The following is a 6,000-nucleotide window of genomic DNA, read 5'->3' as shown; positions in this document are numbered from 1 at the left end:
GCGGGCTGGGGTCGGCTGCGCGGCGCCCGCGGAGGCAGCTCTCGGCCCTCGGACGAGCTCTCAGAGGATGCCAGGCGCGGGGCGCGTCGCCCCCCTCAGTCCACCAGAGCCCGGATACCTCAGAAATTCGGCTCTGGGTCTGTGGGGAGCGAAATGCAACCCAAACCCCGTTTTACCGAACCCTGCGCAAATAAAACACGCACAAGCACGCACACAGACGTCGCCGCGGCCCGCCAGGGAAGAGCCAGGGACCCGGGAGGGGCCGCCGCTCGAGATCGGCGGCTAAAAGGTGCGACGTAAGTGCCCGGCGTTACCGGTCCGGCTTAACGGCGCAACAGCCGGCCTGGTTCCGTATCGCCGGGGCCAGGGCGGGGAGGGACCGGCCGCCGGAGAGACCCGGTAGGCGGGGGCGCTCGGGGCAGGAAGGGATCTCGGGGAGGAAGAGCGAGAGCGTGATTTGTCCTGCGCGGCCGAGTACGGCGGCGCCCCGGGTAGGCCCGGGACCCGGCTCTGGCAGCCTCGGACCGATCGGCTAGGGCCCGGCGGAGTCGCGGGGCTTGCCGACTTCGTGAGAGGCGGCCGCTGGGGAAGGACGGGCGCCTTCGGCTAGTGTTTGGTGGCCGCTACCCAGGCTAGCAATGCTGCGGTCTCGGCGACACAGACGGGTGGCCAGGGGGACGGCTTAGGGGGCGGTGGGAAGGGCGCGGGGCCGTCGCCTCTGGCTTAACACAGCAGATGCGCGGTGACTCCAACAGGTGGCTCCGTGGCGCAATGGATAGCGCATTGGACTTCTAGAGGCTGAAGGCATTCAAAGGTTCCGGGTTCGAGTCCCGGCGGAGTCGCAGTTTTTCCCGATTTTTTTCCCCCCTCAAGAAATTTTTTTCTGACCCCATCCTTTCTCTCCTTTTTTTTCCACAAACGTTGAACATGCCTCTTTTCCCTTCCGTTTCTCCTTCTGCCTGGGGCTTCTCCCCCGTTCCACCTCTAGTCGCTCGCGAGGTTGCGCCCGCCCGGCTTCCTCAGCTCGGTGGCTCTGGATACTGGGCCCAGCTGACAGCAGAGCCCGATCCAGGAACTGGGAGGAATGGCTCCGGCCGGCGGCCAAGCGAGGCCTCACAGTTTTGGTCCAAAGCTGGCCCGGGTCTCGGTGTTCCGGAGCTGCCCCCACGCTCCAGGGCTGACAGCCTCTAGCCCCGAGCGCGGCGGGGACCGCTAGGGAGGGCGCAGGAAGGATGAGAAGATACACCTACACCCTGACCCGTGGTGTGCAGGCCGACTGCCCTTCCAGCCCCGAAGGCTTCAAAACTGTCGCTTACTGGAATCCCCAGTGGGATCAGAAATGCAGATTTATGGAGTCGATTGGGGATGGGGCCGAGGAATCTGCATTTCTGGTAAGAACGCCCGCTGCTCTGCCCCAGGATTCCAGTGCTGAGCTCCCAGGTCCGTTCTGCCCGTCAGCTCCCTCAGGCAGGGACTGCTATCTTGTACCTCTTCTGCTGACAACTCATAGGTTTGCATGTGATCAGGGTTCCACCTCACTAAATGCGCGTAAACCAATGAATGGACTTTTCAAAATTAATTGTGACAAACGATGCAAAAAAATAAAAACTCCAAAATTGTTTAAAAAGGTACAGAGAAAAGTAAGAGTTGTTGTTCCTATACCTTAGCCTTTCAATTCTCTTTGTAAGCTATTAGTTAGTGAAAACTGTTTTTTTGGGAAATATTTTAAGATTTGTTTTATGTATATGTCAGTTTTATATCTGTTGTCTCTGTTGATGTTGTTGATATAGGTGATACCCAACTGGTAGTGGGTACTTGGTCTTTCACTTATTAATATAGGCAGGCCTGCCTTGTTCCATTGTATGTATGTATGTGTTGTAATGATTTAACAGTACCCAATAGTTGGACATTTAGGTGTAAATATTTTACTGTTACAATGTTTCAGTGAACATGCTTGTTCTTACATTCATTGTTGTAGATGAGTGAAAGTATATCTTATAGGGTAGATTCCTAGGAAGTTGGATTGCTGGGTCAAAGATCTGTTTGTGCATTCTTTTATTGCCAAATTGCTTTCCTAGAGATTGTACGTACCCATTTTACTCTCACCAGCAGCGTGTACGAGCGCCCATTTCCTCACAGCCTGTGTGTTACCAAACAGGAGAAAAATGGTTTCTAGTTGTAGTGTCAATTCATGTCTTTTATTATGAGGGAAAGCAAAGCATTTTTTCCTATGGGGAATAATTTGTATTTTTTGTGATTGATCTGTTGAGTTTTTGTTCATTTTTCTCTTGCATAATTTGTCACTTTCTTACTGGTTTGTGGAAGTTCTCTTTACATCTTCTGGAAACCGGTCCTTTGTTTATATGTGTTACAATGTATTCTTTCTCAATTGATTTGTCTCTTGATTTCCTATATGGTATTTTATTTGCCTTACAGAAAGTAATATATTTGGATTTACCAATCTTTTCCTTTATGGCTTCTAGGTTTCAGATTCCTAAATAATTTCATCATGTTTATTTTAATGCTTTATACGGCTTTATTTTTAAATTTTTATTTCATCCAGGAAATACTTTTGTATAAAGGGTAAAGTGGGAATTTGGTCCCAGAATCACTGGTAATGAGCACCCTAACCCTCCTTTTCTATACTCATCTATTTGAAATGCCTATTTTATCATTTTCTAAATTTTCATTTGCATTTGGGTGTTTGGATTCTCTATTCTGTCCCATTGATCTGTCTTAATTCTGATTCACCAGACTGTGCTGCTTTTATGTCTAGTGGGGCCAATCCTTTCTCATAACTTTTTTTTGAAGATTTTTTTGCCTCAGTTATTTTTGAATTGTTTTTCCCACATGTTAATAACTAGCACTTATTTATCATTTGTTATATACTAGGGAATATTCTAAGTGCTTTATGCATTTTAAAGCATTTAATCCTCCTGACAACTCTACCAGGTAGATATAATCCCCTTTCATGGAAGGGGCATCTGAAACAGAGAGGTTAAGTAACTTGTCCAGGAATACACAGCTAATAGTAAGCAGTATGCCAGGATGGGAACCCAGAAACGCTGGGTCTTTGGGTAAGACCATAATTCGGTATTGTCTTTTCACATGAGCTTTAGTTACAGCTAGTCTGGTTCTAATCTAAGGAGATATTAGTACTCATATTATGCAGATATTACACATATTATACAGATATTAGGAGTCATGTTATATATAGATTAATATAGGGAGAATTGAACTAATTATGTTGAATCCTATTATTTAAGAGCAACAAGGAGGGAAAAAGAACACCTATGCTTTTCCATCTGTTCAGTCTTTCTGTGCTTTTCAGGTGTATGTTAAAGTTTTCTATTATATATCTTGAATTATTTGCTAATTTTATTCCTAATTTATCTTTTTTGTTGGGATATTTTCTTCCATTATGTTTTCTAAGTGCTTATGGTTTATATATAAGGCTTTTGATATTTTAAGTAGTAAATTTATATCCAGCCATCTTAATTGAACTGTTTTACTATTTAAAATGGCTTTTCAGTTCCAAACCATGGGATACCACTTCACATCCACTAGGATGGCTGGAATAAAAAAGGCAGACAATAACATGAATTGGCAAGGATGTGGGGAAGTGGGGATGTAAAATGGTGCAATCTTTTTGGTAAAAATTTTGGCAATTAGCCAAAAAATTGTACAGCGTTACTATATAACCTAGCAGTTTCACTCCTAGGTGTATACCCAAGAGAAGTGAAAACCTGTGTTAACACAAAATTTGTACATGATTGTTCACAGCAGCATTATGCTTAATAGACAAAAAGTATTATTAAGCTGACGAGAACAGATACTACATTCGATCTTAGCCAAAAGGCCGAGAAGCGATTAATAGACAAAAAGTAGAAGAAACAAGCCAAATGTCTATCAAGTGATGATGAGTGGATAAACAAAACGTGGTATATCCATACAGTGGAATATTATCCAGCAATAAAAAGGAATGAAATACTGATTCATGTTGCAACGTGGATAAACCTGGAAAACATTCTGCCAAGTAAAAGAAGCCAGACATATAAGATCACATATTATAGGATTCCATTTAAGTAAAATATTCTAAATAGAGAAATCTACTGAGACAGAAAGTGAATGAGTTTTTGCTCAGTGCTGGGGATAAGGGGAATATGAAGTGACTGCTAGGGTCTTTAATGGGTTTTTTTGGAGTGATGAAAATGTTCTGGAATGAGTGGTGATTAATTGCTCAACTCCAAATATACAAAATCCCAGTGAACTGCACATTTTAAAGGGAGAATGTTATAGTTTGTCAATTATATCTCAGTTTTTTAAAAGGAAAAGATTTTCAGCTAACTACATTGTGTATTTTGGAAATCTATCACCTACAAATAATTATAGTATTATCTTTTTTTAATTTGTATGCCTCATAATTTCTCTTGTAATAGCATCTCGTAGTTATCTCCCAAAAATGTTCGCTTTTGTGAGAATGGTGACAGTGAACTGAGTTGTCCTGTTTCCCATCATTATAGGAATGCGCCTCCACTGAGCACGATGCCTGCTTTCGGGGTTGGAGTGCACGCCGGCCCGCACCCGCACACACACTACTTCTTCACATTAAGGAACTATCCCTTCTTGTCAGTAATGTATGGAGGTTGTTCCACATTAATGTTGTGCAACATATTAAGAGACTTTCTAATATTTAACCCTTCTTGCATTCCTGAAGGGAATCCTACTTGGTTGTGATGTGTATTTATTTTGGTATTTTAATATTTGTACATTTAGAAAGATTGACAGTTATTTCTCTACAATACATGCAGTATTATTTAGAACGGCCCCAAACTGCAAATAACCTACATGTCTATCAATAGTGCAGCGTTTGAAAGCATACAGAAACAGACTCTCTAAATGCACAGAACAAACTGGTGGTTGCTGGGGGTGGGAGGTTGGGCGATAAACAGGTAAAGGAGGTTAAGACGTACCAACTTCAGCTACAGAATGTCACAGGGATGAAAAGTACAGCACAAAGAATATAATCAAGATTGTAATAACTTTGTATGGTGACAGATGGCAATCACACTTATCGTGGTGAGTACTGCTTAATGTACGGAATTGTCAAATCGCTCTATTGTACACCTGAAGTGAATACACGCCAACTGTACTTCAATTAAAAAAACAAACTGTTTGAAGAAGGTATAGTAGAGCCATATAATTGAATAAAACGCAGATCTTTAAAAAATGAAGAAGGTTTATATATATACTGCTATGGAAAAATATCCAAGATTATATGAAGAAAGCCAATATGAAAATGAGCATGTTTACTATGATTCTCTTGTGCTAAATAATGCTAATAATAACAGTAATAATGTGCCTTACTAGGATTGTACATGCATAGAAAATTTCTGGAATCATCTGCAGTTAACAATGCTGGGGCAGGAGGGACAGTGATATGAAGGCAGGGGTGGGCTTTCTTTCTTTATATCTCATTGTAATGTTTGAATGTTTTCATATGAAGTCTATCTTATCCTTGTAGTAAAAAGTTAAGTTTTGAAAGGGTAAAGCCAAAAAAAAAAAAAAAAACACCTAGTGTTAATGAAGAAGAAAGACCCCATTGTGTCTCTTCCTACATCACTTTCACATGGGCAGCCTTGATACTGCTTATCCATTAAAGATTTTCTGAACTTCATTCAACATTTATTGACTACTCACATTTTACTCTATGCTGGAACTCAGCCACAAGTACACTGTTTAGGAGCTCCTCCTGTTAAAAGTGGAGAAACATGTAAACAAAGTGTCTCTTTACAGTGATCCCAGCAGGCACTGTGTCCTGAAGGTCTTGTACAACATGTTAAGGACTGTGGACTTGACACGAAAGGTATTGGGAAAGCACTGAACAGTTTTTCAGGTGGGAAGCCGTGTGACTGTCCGATGTGTGCTTCCTGTCCCCATTCTGGCTGTAATGCGGCTACCTGGCAGAAGGGTGCGGGACCGCAGGCAGGGGGACCAGTT

The 6,000-nt window shown here is 42.8% G+C and overlaps 1 long non-coding RNA gene, 1 other non-coding gene and 1 pseudogene across 2 annotated transcripts; 2 read left to right on the top strand and 1 right to left on the bottom strand.

Annotated features, from left to right (window-relative positions):
- The first annotated feature begins 305 nt into the window (after positions 1-305).
- Positions 306-1,631, top strand: LOC115298615. The gene is made up of 2 exons (XR_003911797.1): positions 306-399; positions 756-1,631. It is a non-coding gene; the product is annotated as an uncharacterized LOC115298615 (long non-coding RNA).
- On the top strand, positions 758-842 carry TRNAR-UCU. Its single transcript is given in 2 exon segments — positions 758-794; positions 807-842. It is a non-coding gene; the product is annotated as a tRNA-Arg (tRNA).
- A 2,032-nt stretch (positions 1,632-3,663) lies between the features above and the next one.
- On the bottom strand, positions 3,664-3,871 carry LOC115300449 (annotated as a pseudogene).
- Between the last annotated feature and the right edge of the window lie 2,129 nt (positions 3,872-6,000).

The sequence above is a fragment of the Suricata suricatta genome, chromosome 8 (genome assembly GCF_006229205.1).
Source record: "Suricata suricatta isolate VVHF042 chromosome 8, meerkat_22Aug2017_6uvM2_HiC, whole genome shotgun sequence".
NCBI lineage: Eukaryota > Metazoa > Chordata > Mammalia > Carnivora > Herpestidae > Suricata > Suricata suricatta.
Note: the sequence above shows the minus strand (reverse complement) of the source record. Positions and strands in the feature narration are given on the sequence as shown.